The sequence below is a fragment of the Neofelis nebulosa genome, chromosome 1 (genome assembly GCF_028018385.1).
Source record: "Neofelis nebulosa isolate mNeoNeb1 chromosome 1, mNeoNeb1.pri, whole genome shotgun sequence".
In the NCBI taxonomy this organism is placed as follows: Eukaryota; Metazoa; Chordata; class Mammalia; order Carnivora; family Felidae; genus Neofelis; species Neofelis nebulosa.
Window position 1 is genome coordinate 78096614 of NC_080782.1, and position 23149 is coordinate 78119762.

General features: G+C 34.4%; 1 protein-coding gene across 1 annotated transcript in view; it reads left to right on the forward strand.

The window, feature by feature from the left end:
- The window catches only part of ST8SIA4 (ST8 alpha-N-acetyl-neuraminide alpha-2,8-sialyltransferase 4), a 101335-nt gene that overhangs the window by 73666 nt on the left and 4520 nt on the right, over positions 1-23149 (forward strand).

The following is a 23149-nucleotide window of genomic DNA, read 5'->3' on the forward strand; positions in this document are numbered from 1 at the left end:
GCTGCATTATTATTATGTTAGTACTTACATGGTTAAGATGATTTCCTAAACTTCAGCTTTCTATAATTCTTTCATGTATTCATTTAATAGGCTATGTGCCAGGTGCTTTGCTAGGTCCGGGGTGCAAATATGGGTTAAATAGACACAATTATCACCTTCACTTGGATGATTATATCACCACCAGAAAGTTGGAGTCTGGTATAACAAGTGCTATACTGTGTGTGTGTTTGGCTGGGGCACGGAGGGGTCACTTCTAGAAGTGAGAATGGGAGACTGATTAAAAGAAAAAGACCTTCTGGGGAAATTGATGTTTTACAGTTCATGCCAGGAATAAGGAGGAAGTGTCTCAGGCAGAGAAAATGACACATATAAATACATGCCTTTGTGCAATCATTTTGTTATCTAATATTAGCTGACACTCACGTAGCACTTACTGTGTGGCAATCATTATTAAAAGTGATTTTCGCACTAAGTAAACAACTCTGTGAGCTAGTTCCTTTTTTACTTCCATTCTAAAAATGAGGAAACTGAGGAAGTAACTAGTTAGGTAACTTGCTAAAGTCTACACAAATGGTAAAGAGCAAAGCCAGAATCAAAGCCAAGAAACTTGATTCCATATCTGTACTTTTCATTTTATGATTGACATACATTAAAGACAATTTTTAATTTTTTATACTAGGTATTCTTTTTGTGTGTCTTTTTTTTTGATGCATGTATTGAAATTTTAGTTAATATATAGTGCAATATTGGTTTCAGGAGTAAAATTCAATGATTCATCACTTACATACAACACCCAGTGCTCATCACAACAAGTGCCCTCCTCAGTGCCCGTCTCCCACCCACCTTCCTCCCTCAGCCCTCAGTTTGTTCTCTGTCATTAAGAGTCTCTTGTGATACTATATGATTCCACTCATATGTAGAATTTAAGAAACAAAACAGATGAACATATGGGAAGGGGAGGAGAAAGAGAAGTAAGTATTCATTTGGGAGCCCAATAAAACCAGTAAAATTATTTTAAAGACCAACTTACAATAGCTGAAATAATACAAATCAACAAGTAGACTGTCTCATTTATCATGAATCAGAATTTTATGACAGACTAGGAATTCACTTCACTTTGACAAAGATTTATTGTTTTTATCTACATGCAAAGTTCTCTGTTAGGACCTGGGGACATAAAGATCAATTAGTTTATTAATCTCTGTCCTCCATGGCTTCTCAACTTTGCCTCAAGGTTATATGTTAACCAATAAGAGTATATAAAACCTAAGACAAATACAACCAAGCAGATTTCTGAATGATAGGAGAACAGAGAATTTACCTTATTTGCCTCTGGATTCATAGCATAGTAGCAACACCTAATTAAATATAGAATGAATAAATATGATGATGTGCTATAAAGGGAAGAATTACTTGCATCAGGGTAAATCATTAGATATTTCATTTAAAGAAGGCATCTGGGGCCCTGAATAATGGATAAGATTTCCTTGATATAAGGTGGTATAGTTGAAACTTGCTTGACAAATGGAGGAGAGGATGAACAAAATCATTAGAGTGGAAAACTAGAGAACTGAGTAAAACCATTGAGAGAATTATCTAAACAGTTTGACTCTGTAAGATTCCAAAAAGTCTTGATTGATGTAACAAGGAGCTTTATTCTTTTGAAAGAGGACAATAAGAAGTTTGTGAGCAAGAAATGAAAGACTACAGTGTACTTTCTTAAAATTAGTGTTGTATTGGGTAACTGGAAACTATAAGCATATTGTAGAAGCTAGTTTGTTAAACTGTGTGAAAATTAATGATGATCTAAAGTACACTAATAAAAGCAAGAAGAGAAAGCAGCAGAAAGATTTGGGAGTTAGCTAAAGGTGTACTGAATTTTTAGAATGCTGCAATACATGTTAGTGCACTAACCTATATTAACTGAAAGACAGTCACACTTTGAAAATAACAATTTCCTTCACTTCATTGATGAGAACAGCAAATCTTTCTTATTATTACAGTTGCTGGGGTCCAAAGCATGTTTGAAAAGGAAACATCTGTGATACTGAAATATCTTCAATAAGGAAACATCTGTGATACTGAAATATCCTCAATATTTTTTAAGAATTGGAAAGGCTTCCCTCAGGCATATGTCCCAGATATACAGTGCTGCATTTTAGGTATACTTGCAAAAACTGTGGTGTCCCGACATAGCCCCAAAAGGAAAAACTCGTCTCTGTAGAGTTAAGCAAAAAAAACAAAAAAACAAAAAAAAACAAAAAGAAAGAAAGAAAGAAAGAAAGAAAGAAAGAAAGAAAGAAAGAAAGAAAGAAGGGACTGATTCATATCAAAGCTCTTATTTTAAATATAAATGAATGCAACACATTTAATTTATCCAAATATGAAGTCTTTGTTATTTATATTAAGTATCTACTTAGAAAAATAGTGGTTACATGAAAATAGATTCTGTTTAGAACTCATAGATAAATTCTAAGACTTTGCCAGAATTAAAATTATTTTTTTATTTATTTAAAAAATTGTTTAATGTTTATTGATTTTCTAGAGAGAGGCAGAACATGAATGGGTGAGGGGCAGAGAGAGACAGAGAGAGACGGAGACAGACTCTGAAGAAGGCTCCAGGCTCTGAGCTGTCATCACAGAGCCCAACGAGGGGCTTGAACTCACAAATCACAAGATCATGACCTGATCCAGGCTGACGCTCAACCAACTGAGCACCCAGGTGCCACCAGAATCATTATTCTACACAAAGTATGGTTCTAGATTCTGAGAGACTCAAATATTTTTCACTTACATGTATAGGTTCCTATCATGTCTGAATTTCTATGTCACCCATCATTCCCCACTCCAAAAGAAAAACAAATGTAGAAAAGTTAAATCAAGGGTCAGATGTGAAGAATTTTAAAAATAAAATGATTTGTAGGGCACCTGGGTGGCTATGTCAGTTAAATGTCTGACTCTTGGTTTCTGCTCAGGTCATGGTCTCACAGTTCCTGAATATGACCCGCACATCAAACTCTCTGCTATCAGTGCAGAGCCTGCTTTGGATCCTTTGTCTCCTCTCTCTGTCCCTTCCCTGCTTGTGCACGCTTTCTCTCTTTCTTAAAAATAAACACTTAAAATAAAATAATTTGTTTGGGGCCCCCTTAGTGATGACCAGGCCTTACTCATCTAGGAGCACTTTATCCAGCTAAGAACTAGAGTCTGACTAAGATGGAAGCTTAGGTAGTAGAGCAGAAATAGTGGAAAATGAAGGAAAGGTAAATGTGATGAAGCTGAAGGGAGATGAGTGGATATGCTGCAGATCTGGGTGTCTGCATGGGGGGAGTGGAATAACAATAACAGTAACTCCATTGACTGAGCATTTACCTTCTCATTTAATCTTCATAAAAAATAGATTTTATAAGCCTCTTTTTAAGATGAGAACAATTGAGGCTCAGAAAGTAAGAACTTGTTCAAAAATCCAGGTAGGAAATTGTAGAATTGAGAAGTGCTTTATTTCATAAGATATAATCCTAGTATTTCTATAGTCAGATTTTGGAACTTTTCCTAATCTGACACCACCAAGGTATAATATACATCTCCTTACTTCACTTGTAAACAGCTCATGGGGTGTTCAGTTACAGGGTAGAGGTTATCACTTTCTCCAGGATGGTAAACTGTATCTGGTGAGTAGTAGTCCTTCAAAACTAAGTGGTTGCTGGAGGACTGGAGCATTAAATGAGGAAAAGAGGGAAATCTTTCCAAAATTAATTTACACAGATACATATAATTATATAATGTAAATAATGATCCGCTGATAAAAACCAGCAACTTCAGTTTCAACTCATATTATTGTCAGCAGAAACTTAGAGCAAGTCCTATATGTATTCACAGTAGGATTTATTTTAAGAAACTATGGGTCTAAATTTTAAGAAGTAATGTGTTGGTTTTATTATATTTTAGCAATTTGTTATTGAAACACTGAAGTTAGAGTTAACCTAATTAACATAATAAAATCACAACCTAAGTAAAAACAATGAAAAGTATTTAGATTTGAAGTCTATGTAAGTATGACTGTATAAATAGATATGACTATTTACTTAATCCTCTGTGGAAATAATTTGTACCTTTTTTTGGGATTAATTTTGGTTGTATTTGCACACATATACTTTCCATATGTCTATGCTGACACAAGCACACAGACAAATATAATGCAGCCATTCAAAAGGATAACTGGCTAAATAACACATTGATTTGCCATGTTATTCTGGATGAAGTGTCCTTGACTGCTTGCCTAAACTCACAAGCATTATTACCATATATTATCATCCAGAGATATTGGAAGACATAAAATAGGTCTCTTGAGAGTTTGAAAGGGTAACCTGAATTAAGGAAAATAAAATCTTTGTTTTATATAGATATTTGCTGCATAAGCACAGTTTCCAACTTAGAAATTGATTGAGATACAAAAATGTGGTTTCTTATTGCCTGCTGCTTTTATGGATTTTATTAATTGGGGATTTTTGCAATAAATATATATTGATCAATTTCTATGTGTCAGATCTAGTGTTAATTGGTAGAGATACATTGGTAAATACCACCCTGATTGACACAGAGTTTTCACTGTAGCAGGGGAACATTGATTAGATAAATTATTTGTATTAAAATTGGGTAAGTAGTACAAAGGAAAAATGGGTGAAAAATAGGGAAGATTTCCCTGAGCTAGCGATAATAAGCTAATACTCTCTCGTTCGCTGTTTTATTCAGTAATAAATAGTATAGTGCTATGTGTGAGGCATTATTTGCAGCACTTTACAAATATTAACTTATTTAATCTCTATAACAATCCTATAAAGTGAATATTATTCCCATTTTACTGACGATGAGGCGAGATACAACACAGTTAAATATCTTCTTCAAGCTCACCCAGTAAGGGTTAAGGTAAAATTTCTAATCTATGAAAGGAAAAAGACAAAGGAGAGGGCATCAGGCCTAAAGATAATTGTTTTGAAGAGAGGGACAGTGCTAGGAAAGAGTCCTTGATTCACAAAACTCTCAGGAGCTCACCTGGTTCTTTTGTTCACTGGGATCCTTTTGGTAATTATCCTGAGAAGATGGAGCATGGCAGGGCTTTGGGGTGGGTTCACTGATATTTCTACGTGCAGGGTAGTCACATTTCATGAGGAAAGATCTGTGATTTGGTAATAGTCCTGTACTTACACATCCCTATTCCCACACTATCCACCGGAGGATCACAGCACTGTGTCTGGGCTCAAATATTTCTGCATCAGAATTCATAGACATTTCATAGTAGGCCACCTGACAGGGCCTTGTTCTTTTCCTGACTGTAACAATTAAGCAAATGAAACTTCTTCTCAGTCTCAAACTTGCTAAGAACATTTCCCAGGAATCTGGGTCTTTGAAAAAGCTGAACTCCTCCTTGTTCAATCAGAGAGCATTATTAACTGAAGGCCTTGCCCTCTTTTGACTTGAATCAACACCTGTGGACTAAGGATCTCCCACGCCCCATGCAATCTGCTGATCCTCCTGTATTAGAATTTTAGAGCTTTCCACCTAGATTTTCAACAGGCAAACTGCAAATTTAATCCTGAAACATGGCCTTAGATGTCTCTAGAGTCTTGCAAGTGAGATACAGCACAATCTACAGCACAGCACAATCTACAGCACAATCTATGCTTTTGGCCTGAGAGAAATCTTTTTGCAAAGATGTGCTTAGAAATCTTAAACTCAACCTATATTCCCATCTAACACAAAAAAATTTTTATTCTATTATAAGCTACTTTCAGAGAGGTTTTCAAAGAGGTATTGCTTTTTGAGATCTCAGAAAGAAAACCTGGAGCTTCAAGCCTGCAGAAGGAAGAGCAAAGGATTGCTCTCTCAGGTGCTCTGGGTGAATGCCCTGAAATCTGCTGGCCTGGCACAAACAAGAGACTCTGAAAAGCCGAGGGAAATATTCCTCACGTCAGGACATATCAATTTATCACCCATCAGCTCGTTAGGGTTTTGCACAGTGGTTGGTTTATGCAGGCCCCAGTTGGTAATGAACTCACAAAGTGAAAACTCACCTCTGGAGGGAAGCAAGTGCTCATCCGGGACAGGTAATTCACCCTCCGGTGAACAGGAGTGGACTCATGTTTTGTTGTTACAGTCACAGCTTTGCTCTGACTGGCAAGATGTCTCAGAACTGTAAGTTAAGGGGCCTGATTTTTCACTTTGGTTTATATATCTGTATATACATAGATAAATGGATGTGGATAGAGATTCCGTTTGAGATTTGAACCACTTAACTGGTGTTTATCACAGTGCGCATGGTGCTTATGCTGCCCATGGCATCAGGGAAGAGCGTTGCAATGGGACACAGAAAATCTGTGATCTTCAAAGGCACTTCACACGGTCCTCATAGTGTCACAGAGATTGCTACCACGAATGTCACTGCTATTTAGCAGTGAGAGCCATGAGAGTGACATTGGTACATCTTGGACTTCTTAGAATGGCATGTAGCCTCAAGTGCAGCTTGTTACTGATTAAATACAGAGCCCACCCACTGTGAGAAAACTCTCTGGAATCCCAGCTGCCATTCAAAATGTGAAATCCAGGATGTGACCTGTCAAAATGAGCCACTTCAGCATATTGTGGCAATGCAGCTGTCACTGAAATACATAAGTCTTCAGAGAAAAGCATTCCGACTGTTTCCAAGGTGGAATGCATACAAATGTACAGCTCTGGTCACATTTGGATGTGACTTTTTCAACAGGATCCTCTACACTTAATAAGCAGATGGGTGAAAGTGACCCCAGTACCTCTTCTCATCTTTGATTGCTAAGCATTTTCTGGAAGCAAACTGGTTCATTATTTCTCTTGGTCTGTTTTTGAGAGAGGTAGGAAATATTTGGAAGTCGTACACATTTAAATTAGGCATTAATATCCTTCTCTTTCCTCAATAAAGATGAAAATTCATCTAGATTCCCCAAAATATTTCAATGGAATGTCTGAAAAAGAGACAGTTCTATAACCCAGATTTAAAAGAAGTATTTTATATTTATTACTTGATACTGAACTTATCCTATTCTACATTTTTATAAATTTATAGCATTAACACGGAAGTTTATAATAAAATTTGAAAACCTCTAACTTGTTCCATTAATGTCAAGAGAAGCTCAGTAAGATTAGTGATGATATAAAAATTTTCCAAATAATGGGGCGCCTGGGTGGCTTGGTCGGTTAAGCATCCGACTTCGGCTCAGGTCATGATTTCACGGTCTGTGAGTTCGAGCCCCACGTCGGGCTCTGTGCTGACATCTCAGAGCCTAGAGCCTGCTTCCGATTCTGTGTCTCCCTCTTTCTCTGACCCTCCCCCATTCATGCTCTGTCTCTCTCTGTCTCAAAAATAAATAAACGTTAAAAAAAAAAATTTTAAAAAGTTTTTCCAAATAAGGAATTAACACATATGGTCCCTCAGGTGTGCCCAAATCGGTGGCAGTAAATCAATTTTAGAGCAAATTTATTTTCTTGTAAGTTTACTATTTAAAGTTTCTGAAAAGTAGGAAACAGGGTCAAGTAACAAATTAATGATTGATTGGATATAGTATGTTCTTGATAAAACTGGCTGAAATAAGTTTCATAACAAAAATGCCTCATCCTAGAGTTTTATTAGGGATTGTAGAGATCCACATTGTCAACCAACAGACTTCCTTCTAACAGCAAAAGGAGATGTGAAAAATATTTGATTCAACTAACACTGCAAGTCATAAAAGTCTTGCCATCTCAAACGATTTTTTATTTTAAGGCAATATTGTGAACTGTGCATTCTGATATTTAGGTAGTTATAACATATCTATGATTTGTTCATGTATATATACATTTGCATAGCAAACTAGTGATATACATTTACATATGCATCGTATGTGCTTATTTACATGTGTATTCAACATATCGGTATATTATATAAAATGGTACATATAATATGCAACACATAACTATATGTATTATATAGTCATACTTAGTATATAATATCTAGAGAGTCACTTTTTTAAAATTTATTTATTTTAAGTAATCTCCACCCCCAATGTGGGGTTCAAACTCACGACCCCAAAATCAAGAGTCACATGCTCTTCCAACCGAGCCAGCTGGTTGCTCAGAAATTTACTTTTTAAATTAGAACAAAATATCCTATTTCCTAATCATAACCTGTAAAATTTGTTTCACTTATCTCAGAAACTCTTGATTCCAACAATTCATTAATTTATTTTACAAGTATGTTCATGCTTACTGTGTAAAATTGAGTAGATTAATGTTTCTAGTTTGTATATATAGAAATTTAGAACTTGTCTGTTGCAAAGTACCTGAAAGCCATCACTGAACCATGAGGTAACCTTGAGACTTTCACACATTTCATTTCTCCATTGCACTGTGACAGATATTTTTTTCCCCAAACACCTATCATATTCCCCAGATGGCTTAGACATCATCCCTGGAAGATTATGAATAATGTTTTAGGTTGAACAGATGTAAGCAATTTGTAATTTTTCCCCTTTCTGAACCAGCTTTGTTTTGATGAATCAACTGGAAATTGAAACTTATGTAGAAGTCCTGTCTGAAAAGGAGCAGTGTTTTCCCACAGTGGAATATGTAGTCAGCTCTTAAGTGTGGGCAAAAGATCAGGAACAAGGAAACTGGCCAAAATGTGTAACAATAAAAACCGGAAGATCATCACTTAGCATTGTAGTGTAGTTTCAATTTCTTTAGTCTAGAGCACCGCATATAAAAAATAGTTCTAGGTCATTACAAACCAACTCAATTTCCATAAACTTTTGAAGAGATGGTATTTAACTAGTATATGTATCAGGTTGCCTGTGTTTGTCTCTGGTCAGAAAACTCTACAGAAAACTAATTTGGGAAATGGAGAACACGATTAAATGTTAAGAGGGAAGGGAATAAGCTAAACTTCTGGCAAGGATTTGTTTACTCTGCCAAATTATATTTTATATAAATTATACAGATTACAATTATATTTTTGACCTTAATATAGTCAACCTAAATTGAGCCTTACTGGAAATTCAGTTTTAGGGAAAATACTCTACAAGGTATAAATTAGTTAAATACTCTTTTATTAAAAAAAAAGATGATAAAAAAATCTACCTATGACAGCTAAATTTTAATTCTACAGCTATAGGTTGCACATTTATTTATACACTGATATTCCACTTGTAAATTATTTTCCTTACCATAACCAGTTGTCAGACCTAAAGGACCACTTAATGCCTGGAGTTCAGTCACCGCTGTGCACCTTCCAGAGCCTCTCTCTGACCTGGTAATTCTTGCTGTGGGAAGAACAATCATAGTGAATATTTTTGGCTTTCTTTAAATTGACGTTTATGAGACAAACTAATTGGCAATTGGTCTGGATTAGATAACTGAATTCTTAAGTACTTCAGAATTTGGAAACTCCATATGCTACAGACAGAATATAATAACCAAAATGTGAACTTTGAAAGACAGCCATCAATGTTCTTATTTGTATGCTTATTACTACATTTCAACATTACCAACTGAGAAAGCTTAATGTTAATATTATAAAAAATTTTTAGGTAGAATTAATAGACCATTCTTAAAGCTATTTTAAACCTTGCCCCTTTTAAAAACTGCCAAATCTCATGTCCTTCTTTAGTTTTATTTGGAATTTCAAAATAAATAGTATGACTTAAACCCAATCAAAAGAATTGTAACATTTATTATAGCTCTTCTACATCCACACCACTCCAGAAATCCACCTGTTTCCCCGTTTGCAGTTGAAATAATCACTGGCTTTAATAAGCTAGTTAAGGATCTTATCAGGTCTCACATGTAGGCAGCCATTTCCAGGAACTCATTTGGTATATTTTCTTATTTAATTAAGGAACTCTACAGGATGGCCTACATTGGCGCTCTCTCTCTCTCTCTCTCTCTCTCTCTCTCTCTTTCTCTCTCTCTCTCTTAGATTCTATAATTAAATGTTCCTTGGATATATAGCTTTGTCCCTAAACTCTTGAGTTTGCTTTTATATACAACTGATAAGCCAAAGATGAAAGGCTTGTTTTCATGCCAATACAAAATGAAGGACCCTCAGGACTGCTCTAACAGAGTGTCCATGAATTTTAATGATTTGCAGCTTTTTGGTGTAGCATTTCATTTACCCTCTTTATTTGAAAGTATGAATGTTATGATAGCAACTGAGACATTTTAGAGGTATTTTATTAGTTAAGCAAGACCATTAGAGATTCAGTGTGAACTTTTTTTTCAGTTTATTTATTTATTTTGAGAGGGAGGGGGAGAATGGGAGTGTGAGTGGGGGAGGGGGAGAGAGAGAGAGAGAGAGAGAGAGAGAGAGAGAGAGAGAGAGAGAATCCCAAGCAGGCTCTGCATTTCGGGGCTCCATTCCAGGAACCATGAGATCATGCCTGAGCTGAAATCAAGAGTGGAACACATAACCAACTGAGCCACCCAGGTGCACCAGTGTGAACTTTTTTAATATTTGAAACTTAATCCATGGGGTCGCTGGGTGGCTCACTCGGTTAGACATCCAACTTTGGCTCAGGTCATGATCTCACAGTTCCTGAGTTCAAGCTGAGGGTCTGGCTCTGTGAAGACAGCTCAGAACCTGGAGACTGTTTGGTATTCTGTGTCTCCCTCTCTCTCTGTCCCTCCCCTGCTCATACTCTGTCTCTCTCTCTCTGAAAAATTAAAAAAAAAAAAAAAATTAAAATTAAAAAATTTTTAAAAATATTTAAACTTAATCCTTTTATTCCAAAATGTAAATGTAATTTATTCTCCAGTAGTGCATACTTCTTTTCTGAACCTATATATTCTCCATATTTCATCTCTTGCTTTCTGTATTCTTTCATGTATTGTGCGTGAAGGAGGTTTTTAAATGAAATTGGAGTCAGCATTCAAAACGATATTACATGAATGTACTAACACAAAGAGAAACAGATGGTCAAGAATACTGTACACATGCTTTGTAAACCAACTCCCACAGATTGCCTGTCTTCAGATTTTTTTTTCCCAAGTAGAATCAATCATCAGACAAGTGATTTCAGATTCTTTATTATGGAAATATTCCTCTTGAACACCAACAACAAAAACAAAAAGCCATTTCAATTACATTTCCATGTTAAAGAAAGTTATGTTTCACCCTCTTGATAAGTTTATTGTTATGAAGTCTGAGCTAATTATCTCTATCAACTTACATTCTCATTCAAAGAGTCAGGAAAAAAGTTTCCTGACTCTCATTCCTGAATTTCTATTATATCAGTAAAACTAAAATAAAACAAATCACATAAAATAAATGGTTGTCTTAGGCAGTGCCTCTAAACTTCTGTGAATTTCATGATTGCTACATTCATTTAAACTGCATAGTTCACATTCTAGATGGAAACCTTATGATCATTTCTCCCTGCTTGTTAAAATTTATCAAATTTAAAAGAAGTAACTATTAGGCTTTTTGTTTTGTTTTGTTTTGTTAGATGATTTGGCCCTAGTATATAATGCAGGCAATAATCCATGAAGTTCTTAAAAAAAAAAAAAAAAAAAAGAACTACACTAAACTCAAATTCACTAGTTGAGTGAATATTCTATAGGTATGTGCATAGGTACTGTGTCTGACTTTCTTAATATGCATCAATATGATATACATACATTTGTACATAAAATTCATAATTTATAGTGAACTGTTATTTGTATGAGATCATCCAATTTCTCCAATATTCCAGAAGGTAAGATGTTTTGCCTCAAATTTACAGATCAGGAAACTGAAACACAGATAATCAGATATTAAAGGTGGAGGGATTCTCACCTGAACTAACTGAATAGGATTCTTGCTAAACACTAGAATCATTGAGGAACACAGAAGGCCTACTTGAAAAGAGAGCTCAGAGAAGCATAACTCAATTTGGTTGAGACAAGAAGCTTCTAGCTAAGAGTACAATTGCTACGTATATGATAACTTCATGTTTAACCTTTTGAGGATCTTGCAGACTGTTTTCCAAAGGGTCTATACCACTTTACTCTCATGTACAGGCACCAACAATGTATGAGTGTCCCATTCCATAATATCCTTGACAATACTTACTATTATTTGTCTTTTTTATTATAACCACCCTAGTTGGTATGAAAAAGTATCTCATTGTGGTTTTGACTCACATTTCCGTGATAGCTAATGATGTTGTCCATCCATATTGGTCATTTGTATATCTTCTTTAGACAAATACCTATGCCTTTGCTCATTTTAAAATTTAGGGGGTTTTTTTGTTTTGTTTTGTTTTTGTATTTTTATTATTGACTCATAGGAGTTTATTAATTTTGATGCAAGTCTCTTATCAGATATCTGATTCATAAATATTCTCTTCCATGAGTTTTTTACTATTTTGATGGTATCTTTTGGAGCACAAAAATTTATAATTGTGATGAAATCCAATTTAATTTTTCTTTGGTTGCTATCTGACAAAAAGCTTTGCCTAAGGTCATCGTACTTTATTCCTGTATTTCCTTCTAAGAGTTTTAGAGTTTTAATTCTTGGATTGAGGTCTATGATCTATTTTGAGTTCTTCTTTTCATATGGTATGATGAAGGCGTACAACTTCATTCTTTCAACAGTGCACATCTCAGTTAAAGTACAGTTAGTCACACAGTAGCTTGATTTTGTAGTACTGTTTTCACTTTTATACTTTTCCATTGCAAAGAATAGCATATTGCATAATGTAGTTGTCTTTACGGCTGTATTTGATTGTTTTATTTCCTCAGAAGTGCAAGAACATTGTTTTGTTTCATTTTTATTTTTACTAGTGGACTTTCATTTAACAACTAGTTTATAAATGTGATTTATAAATTAAATTATTCTACTTAAAAATGTATTGAAGGGATTGGCATTCAGTGAGGCTGAAAGAGAGTAAAAGGAGGAAAATTAGCATTGACTCCATCAGATTGGAGTTTCATCAAAAAGAGATGGCATCTGGAGGGAAAAATACACAAGCCTTTATTAATATTTTGACTTAATGAAAATATTATGTACCACCTATAGCCCTTCAAAGTTTCAGGGATAGGAATATAAAATTTCCCCTAATTAATATGGTGGAGGAGAATTACAACGGTAGTATTTCTAGTGAAGGCAGCTCTGGAATATAATGCAGACCCCAAAGCCTGCATCAGTGGTGTTGCCTTGGTGATATTCCTTTATGGGGCTTTTCCCTCAGCTGGAAGCCCCTTTATCAACTTATATGCTCATAGAAAGCTGTTTATTGAGTGATAAATTTATGTCACAGACAAAGCAATTGTCTAAATGGCCAGTCCCTTCACTATTGCACACTTTATGGCAGAAATAAATATAGAGAATAATGATCTACATTTGACTAACCTCCCCACATGTGATTATTTTGATACTTGCTGGGAAAGCTTTAAAGAACTTCTTAGAACTTGCTTATGTCTATCTTGATTCTGTTCCTTCACTGGGCTTTGAGAAGTCTGATCTTTGGCTGATGTTTAGTTTGTATACTTAGCTAGCAAGCATTTTACATTATCAAATGGATTATGGATCACATTAGTTAGTCTTGACCGCTCTTGAAATAGATTTTAGCACAATCCTTATTTGGAAGGTTAATGTAACCTGACTTATTGATGAAAACTGGGCATACCCATTTGTAAATTGTCCACATCAAGCTAAAATAAGGACATCAGACCATTAGAAGAGTTGTTTACATTTTATCATAGTAAAAGGGACTTTTATTAGGAAGTTGTCTTTATGTTACCTAGGGAATGTGGAAATACAATCTCTAAGTGCCTTCTTGGAAGTTGTTTATGTAGAGAAAAAATTTCCATGAATAAAATACTGCTATCATTTTTATCTTTCAATATCTAACCCATTTTTGATATGCTTTGAGATTACCTACCCCCACTTGCTTTTAATTATTTTTTTTCTTTTCTTGTAGGACCCCATGTCCTATGATAAATGATTTCATTGTTTCCTTTTCATATTAATAGGAAAAATGAAAAGTTTCCATAATTTTTGCTTTTCTGAAAGCAATGTGATCTCATAAGGAGGATCCTACATAAGGCTGTTTAGCAGTAACCTTATTTAACTCCTTCATCATGTTTCAAAAGACCATCCCCCTTCTGTTTCCAGTATTTCACCTTTTGGATGCCACTACTTCCTCATTCTGCAAGTTCAGATTATAAATTTCAGTTTGTCTTTCAGACTTCAATTGTGTTAAAAAAAGAAGGTCATTAAAACCTGTGGCTTTACATCTACTTTTTTTTTTTTTTTTTTGGCACAGCCCCCATGCACCAATTCAAGTTTTTAAGCATTATCTTTGAGAAATTCCAAAATATATTATCTTTAATAACTTCTTTTAAAATATTTTAAGTACTCTTTTTTTTAGACTTTTTAAAGACTTTAAGTACATCCAATGTGGGGTTCAAACTCAAAACCCTGAGATCAAGAATCACATGCTCCACCAACTAAGCCAGCCAGGAACCCCCATCTTTTATATATTTAATATAGAATTAATCTGTATATTATAATTGTTTTTTAAATTCTCCTTCACCAAAATCAGATCAACATGTGATATAGTTTTGGAGTGATCCATTTAAATTCTATTTGCATTTCTTTTGTGGTGAATAAAGTCTAAAGGATCCCCTTTGTTTATTTTTAATTTTTCTCACATCTCAGCAAGATTCCATTTTCTTGGACACTATTCTCCCATTAGCTTTATCTCTGAAATTGTGATGGATAATTTTATAATTTTTAAATAACCAAAAAACAATTTATTAATTTTTATGTAGAGAAGAATTTTCGACCTCTAGATACGAGTAATATAGGGAACTAGAAATGATATTAAAGTTTTTAACAGGGTGATTTTATCAAAGGGCTCTATAACATTATTGAAGAGATGAGCTGCATGTGATATCAGATTACACATTATAAAAGTAGGAGTAGTTAATCACCACAAGCAAAACATAGACTCCAGCTACAAATAGATTAACTCTCATGCTCCTCAATCTGAATTCAGAAATTGTGACCTTTTAAAAATGAGAGTTTTAGATATAGTAGGAACCATATTAAAAATCTCATTTTATTGTTGACTAAACTGAAGCTGAATAAATTTAAGTTGTTTGCCCAAGATCATGTAGTTAGTTTAAGGTAAAGCAAAGCCAGCACTCCAACTTTTCCAGTGCTTTTCCCACTATTAAATATTATTACTCCGAGATTGCCAAACCATGAGTATGTTCCATTTTATTAACACTACAAATCTCTAAAACACCAGCAAGAATAAATTAAATATGCATTCATTAATTATCTACTGTATATCCAGGACAGTGCTAAATATCATATTTAAGAGATAAAAATAGAAGACTCATTCATCTTTGTTTTCATCATATAATAATGTTAAATTTCTCTATTATCTTACATTATTGAATGCAAATTAGGGGCACCTGGGTGGCTCAGTCAGTTAAGCAGTCTGACTTGATTTTGGCTCAGGTCATGATCTCATGGTTGGTGATTTTGAGCCCTGCATCAGGCTCTGCGCTGACAGTGCAGATCCTGCTTGAGATTCTCTCTCCCTCTCTCTCTGCCCCACCCCCCCACTCCTGCTTGCTGTCTCCCTCCCTCTCTCTCTCTCAAAATAAGTAAGTAATTTTTTTTTAAAAAAGATACAACCTATACCCTCATCTTCTCTCTTTACAAGTGAGGTATAAATAAATAATTGCCTGGAAATTTTTCTAAGGTAAGCTTCCTTAATGTTGAATTTTTTTGTGCAGACCTTATGGGTAGACAGGTCAGGAAGAATATTTTCTATGTGTTCTCCAGCCAGTGGTGTACTGGAGCTAGCTGGTACTGGCTGGCAAGAGTGGATTGTGTTCCCAACTCAGTGTTCACTGATGTCAGGTCAGTAGCTTGAAATCAACTGTGATGGGAGTATTTACACCACAGAAATTGGTAAAGGCAACTCTTTCTCAGCAACTCTTTCTCCCTGGTTAGTGACTGCTGGCTGTTAAACAATTACCAACACACCATGTATAGCATATTGGCTGAACAAAATCAGACAAATTATTTACTTCCTGAGCTTTTCACTGCACCTTCTGCGCAGTAGAAATGATAACATATACTGTAGCATATATAACAGGATTTTATGAGCAGCATGTGAAAGTACTTTAAAACTCTGAGTATAAAATATAATAACTAACATTACAATAACAAGAGTTATATGTTCACTGATAAAATATAAGACACTTGGCAAAACCAATATAATAAGAGGAGATCTTGAGTTTTATATCACTATCTGTGCTCAACCAGACTACATATGTGGCCAGGCAAAAAGAGGGCTGAAATTCAAAATTAAGGTCAAAGCCCGATTCTTGTGTTGGACACCAAATAACATAAATAGGTACCAAATAGAATATAGAGATTATTGGGCCTAAATTAGTATCCCTATTCCTTTTTCCATGCCATGAAAACTCTATGCCTCTGATGAGTCAGGTTTATGAAGGTCAGTATAATAATGTAGAGCTCTGCATGCAAAGGGCACCTAGAAAAAATACTGACAAACTGACCCATTGAGGTTATGAATTCCTGCATTTTAATAACACGTCAAAATACTTTAAGAAGCTTATTCATATCTGCATGGAAATCCCTACCCTTTGATACAATGTCAGTGCCTTTGACATTTGCAGTGTGGTTAAGTAAGTTATATATTGAAACTACAAAATCGTCTTCTGACGTGGAACAATTTTGAGAGTGTTCATGGGAAAAGTGGGTCCTATATACTGGTCAGCTCTTATTTGCCTTTGAAAGAAACAAAAAAGCCAAAAAAGCTACATGTGTAAAATACATCACCATTGACACCAGACTATTAATCACCAAAACACCATACAGAACTTTATTTTTTCCCATATGAACCCTATGTTGAAAATGTTCTGGGGAATTTCTGTTCCAAGCTGAATTCTCTTGAGAAGCTAAAGAATCCCATTCATTTTTAGTTTAAATTGAAATCACCATAGCCAGATAGGGGTGGTTTAAAACCCGGTCTGTCACCTACAATCTCCATGACCTTAAACTGGTTATTTAACCTGTGAAGCCTCGATATCCCCATCTGTGAAATAACATCCATTCATGGGTTTGTGATGAGGATTAAAGGAGAAAAACAATATAGGTAGAGTACTTAACATGGTCTCTGGTCCTTTATACACTCTCAATTAATTAGTGTTACCATTGCTACCTTTTATGCCACTGCTTATGTCTATATTCCTGACTTTATTCCTAGCTTGCCTAAGAACTTAAAATATGCTTCATATCAAGGTAGAGTTAAGCATCTATTACTTTTTCTTTCAATGGAATAACATAAGGATTAATTATGGTGGACTGAATTATTCTCTGTGAGTATAGTGCTGGAAGTTTTTTGTTGTTGTTATTTGTGGGTTTTTTTTGTGTGTTGTTTTGTTTTTCTTTTCTTTTAAGAAATGATCATCCACCCTGCTTTTATAGAAAGATGGGCTATTTCATAATCTTAAGAGGTATTATGAACTTAACCAAAACAGCTTTAAAACAAAATTAAGTTTTCTATACTTTAAAAAGTAAATTCACATGATGGAGCATATTGCAGACTGGGAATATGATGGAAGGATAATTTGAACAGTTGAAAACAAAACAGCAGAGATATGCCATTTCAATATGCCAAGGATGATTGCTTTAAGTGTTATATTAGCCAGCCTATACACATGTACTCTTTCTAAGAATGAACCAACATATTAACAAGTATGAAGGACAGAATATTCAAAAACTCATATATAATATTCAGATATTATTAAAAATTAGTTTGGAGGCATGGAGTACAGAATTGGGGCAATGCCAACATCTTCTGCAAAGATGAATTATGGAAAGCTAATTTTTAAATTTTTTTAATGTTTATTTATTTTTGAGAGAGAGAGAGCATGAGCAGGGGAGGGGCAGAGTGAGAGGGAGACACAGAATCAGAAGCTGGTTCCAGGCTCTGAGCTGTCAGCACAGAGCCCAACACAGGGCTCGAGCTCACCAACTGTGAGATCATGACCTGAGCCGAAGTCAGACACTCAATCGACTGAGCCACCCAGGCACCCCTGGAAAGATAATTTTTAAACAATACTTCAAATTTCTGTAGACATTTCAGACCCAGAAGCCATATTATTTACCTAAACTTAACAGAATCTTTCTGGGAAACAAGCACAAAGCTCAGTTGTGGGAAGATAAATATGAGAGGAGAAGTAGTGTGAACAAGCACCTCATGCTATATACTTCAATATTGCATTCCAGATAAAAGAATCACTGGGCTCATGAATGGAAACTTTGCATATAATATAACATTAAAACTGGAACAGTGGGATTCCATACTTTATATTCTAGGATATTTTAATATATATATTATACCATATATAATATATATTATCTATATTTTATGCATATTTTTATTATATATTTTTATATTCTATTGTATATTTATATAGAAATTTCCATGTTTTTGATTTTTGATTTTTCCTCTTAAGAGGAAAAAATACCTATTACTTCTAAACTTCTACACTTTTTTGTTTAAATATAAACACTAATTAATATTCCTTGTTTGCCAAAATGTTGAGTGTGAACTGTCATGAGTGTATCAAATGTGGAATGCTGTTGATGATAAGGTTTTTTTCTTTTATTTAGAAAATGTTGGTTGCTTGAAATAATATATTTTGGCTTATCAGGTGATCATTACCCAATTTTAATATGAGATAAAAATCTAACCTATTGCTGGCTTTAATGTCAAAACTACTATAAGTACTTTCTTTGCTTTTCAGTATATTCAAACCTGAAAAAAGCGAAAGAGAACAGAATGAGGAGCAGGTAGCACAGCAGGACCAAGAGTGTTTCACACAGTTTCAGGCAGTGTGCAGTTTCATGGAGACAGAAGATGTGAAACACCAATGGAATCTTACAGATGAAGGAAACTCCAAAGCCACACAATCAAATGCTTTTGTTTCTCAACTAAGGAAACATGCCCACTGAGGTTAAATGACATGACCACAGGGAACATATAGTGACAGAAGGCATTAAGAGAGAAGTGTGAGCTGGAATGAAGAGTGGGTTTTTCTGGAGGATGTTAAAATTCAACTAGTATTACTTACTATGTGTCAAGCTTTCTGCTATGATTTCCACACATACTATCTCTCTTACATTATCATGACAACCTTACACGCTTAATATTATTAATCAAGGCCCAAGGAAGAGAAGTAGTAGCTTGCCCAAGGGCTCAGGCATTGATATATGATATCACAGATTCATACGCACTTCTTGTGACACAGATTTGGTGGATAGAGACATTGCAACTGCTAAGTTTGTTTGAAATAAGAACAATGGATATGTTGGAGGAAGAGTAGGTAAGACACCTGGCTTAGCAAGAACTGAGCTTCCATGGTGGGAAGTAGTGAGACCTATGGAGGCTACTGCATGTATAAAAAGTTAGAAATGTTCAGGGCACCTGGATGGCTCAGTTGGTTAAGCATCTGACTCAGTTTTGGTTCAGGTCATGATTTCATGGTTAATGGGAATGAGCCCCATGTGGGACTCTGCTCTGTCAGCTTCAGATTCTCTCTTTCCCCCTCTGGCTCTGCCCCTCCCCCACTTGCTCTCCCTCTCTCTCTCAAAATAAATAAACTTAAAAAAATAAAAACTTAGAAATGTTCAATAAAATCCAGGGTGAGTTTGTTTCATACAACAAGACAGAGTATTACAACATTAAAGCAGAAAGGAAGAGAAGGAGGAAAGGAGAGAGGGAATTAATAGTATCTGAAATAAAACTTAGCCTAGCTGGTGAAAAAATATTCTATGTATGTCTATGAATGATATATTAAGACTAAAACAGTCAGAGAAACAAGAGGATGCAGCACATTATAACAGTAGTTATCTGCATGTAGTTGACTTATAAGTAATATTTTATTCCTCATTTTTTTCTTCATATTTTCTACAGGGAAGCTGCATTGATTTTGTGATGAAAAATATCAATTTCTATAAAAAGAAATACATACAGAGAAACTAGATTATTTGCTGAATTGAAAATATTGCCAAATTTGAAATTACAAGAGAAATGAATTTGAGATAAAAATTAGAACAGCTTATCCTGAATTAGAATATAAATAGTTCATTATTTTATAAATGCATTATTTTCAGTTCAATATCTTCCTAATTAGGATTTAAAATTTAAGTTAACATTCTATTTTTGATTAACTCTTTATAAGAAATTTGTGGTCTTTAAATGTCAGCTTGTATATAAGTAGATACTGTGTGATATGGATTTTAAAATTGTTCTCTGGATTTTGGCTTGTAAAGTTGGCAGATATTATCTAACTGATTGTGCTAATAGAGTTTAAAAAGAATATCCATTTTTGTCCTCTTCACATATGGAATGTGCTCCTGGGCAAATACTGATTATCGGTAATTTATGTTGGCCTATACAATGTCAGGCCCAACATTAGATTTATAATAAGCGCATAGGAAATTCTTACTGACTATATTTGGATCGGCTCCTGTGTTTTTTAATTTCACAGAATGTTATTAACTCTGGCCTTAGTTCTCAACTGCTTTAAGGTTTTGTTTCAACTTATCTGTTACATGTTGACACCATTTAGTAAGGTCTGTTTGATAAATGGCATTTATTTTGTTCTTTTTCTCCAAAAATATCCTGAAAATGGGTAGTTAATTTTCTTTGAAATTATTCAAATTGTTTCAAGCCAAACATCAGACAGTTTTAGAATTTCTAAAGTAAAGTGTATTTACACCAGTGCTTGAACTGCATGGATTAAAGAAACAAGTTTCTAGAGCCTCTCTACCCATTACTTTCAAATAGGATGCTTTGTGATCTGAGTTTAGTTTTCAAAACACAATTTTTATTAATATTAATTAATTAATATTCTAGGTATATCTTTCCTATTCCAAAATTCACAAATTTATTTCCTCCATAAAAACCTCACTGAAGTCACATCACGTACTTGAGAATTGTCCCCAAAATTACATGTTTCTATTGTTTTCTTCTGGATGTACTGATGTCTCCACTATACTCTTTTGCCTGCTAGCTTTTAGATGTCAGGCGTTTGAGGGTAAGGAGATGACTTCACTGATTTTCTGTTGTGGTATCACATGGGGTGCCTTGGATCAAAAAAGGTTGAGTTACTATGTATCTGTGATACTATTTTAAAACATTTAGGCCAATAATTTTGCCATCAGCGTTTTTTTTTTTTTTTCCCTAACACTATAATTGCTTATTTGTATTACATAAAAAAGTTGCTTTGGTATTTTGTCTATGAATGATCAGAGTTGAATGAATATTCAGGAAATCTTTCCAGAATTAGAAAATGCAAAGTGTTTATTTATAATGTGTTCTTGAAGTCACATATAATGTGACCTTGGAGTCCCATATAAATAATATGGCATTATACTATTTCCTGATAGCTTTTTTTTTCTCACTTTAGAAATAACATAGTTCAGCACAAACTTCATATTGTCAGACTATTCCTAATCATTGACATTCATTGGTGGAAATAATCATTTTTTGACTGAGTTTGAACTTGCTTCACCTGTTTTAAAAATTTATAAATAAATGCATTTTTTAAAACTAACCAACTTCATCAACTGACATCTGTAATCACACACAGATCACATTACAAAATTTTCCAATAAGAATCATTCTATGCTAGAACATCTGCTTTCTCAAAGCTGAGGCAGCTTTGGTCTCGATCAGTCTCTTCAAAACCTTCAAACCATAGTTTAACTAAACTTCTCACACAGAATCAATATCTGGGTTTCTTCATGATGTCAACAATGCATGCGCTATGGTTTTTGTTCATTAGCTACCTTTGTGTTATGAGAAAGTTCTTATATAATCTTCTTTGAAGACTCCTTCCAAATGTTCTTTACTGAGAATAGGCTTTCTTAAAAAACTTTTGTTACAAAAGACCTATAGTGCATTTCATATGGCTCAAAACATTTAGCACGTGGCCTTTACCCAAGTAGAAAACTAAAAGATGTGAAAGGTCAATCCTGGTTCAGAGAGGGAGAAATGAAGGGGAAAAAAAGAGGAACAATAATGGATAAGTATCTTTTCCCTGTTTTGGATGTTTGTAGGGAGGTTTCAAAGTCCAATATTTCTTGATCAGCATTCAGTAGTCTAGATGTATTTGATGTCCCCTGGAAAACGTCATAAATTAGTTAAAAAAAAAAAAAGACAAAGGAAAGAATACTGTGTAAATCCAAGGCAAGTGTTTAAACACAGCAATGACCAAAATTTTATATAATCTTGCCCTTACATTTGGATGGCAGGGTATATATTTCCCCAAATAAGAGACAATAGTAAAAACAAAAATTAAAAAAAAGAATTATTAACTTTATTTTATTTATAATTGGACAACTTTGAAAGTTAAAGAAAATCTATACCCTTCCTCTTTTAGCTGTTCCACATGAGATAATGAATATGCCAAGAAATACTGGAAACCCCCTTCTTTGCCAGGGGTGATAATTAACTTGTGAATTTGCATGCTTTTCAGGTGAACAAAGTTTGACAACAATGATGGATCTGAACATTTTGGAGTATTTTATCACCTTTGAAAATGAACAGTATAAAATACTTATCAGCATTAAATTTATTTTACCTATTTAACAAAGTGTTAAACTGAATAAGTGGTGAACTGTTTATGTTCATATGTTATTTGTTTTATGTCGTTGTTCTGTGGGTTGAGGCAACATTTTTAATTAGCTTTAGTAAAATGGGATTTGGACAATTGAAATGAAATAAGTCAGTATAATGCAAGTGAAGCATTTGTTTGGATTTTTAATTGAAATATCAGAGATTTTGAAAAACCCAGGGGCAAAGTTTCAAATTTTCTTTTTCTAGGAGAATTACTCAATCTCTGCCCAATTACTGTGTCTTTTATAGTCGTATTTAACACTTTCTGAGAAGATTCTATTCTGTATATTATGTATTTGGTGCTAATTCATTTTGAATATGAGATTCTACAGTAATATTTACATACTTTCTAGGGCCCCTGTTTATTTATATGACCTCAAAAATAAGGAAATAAAGGATAAGAGAAAATAATATAAAGAGATTAAATTTCT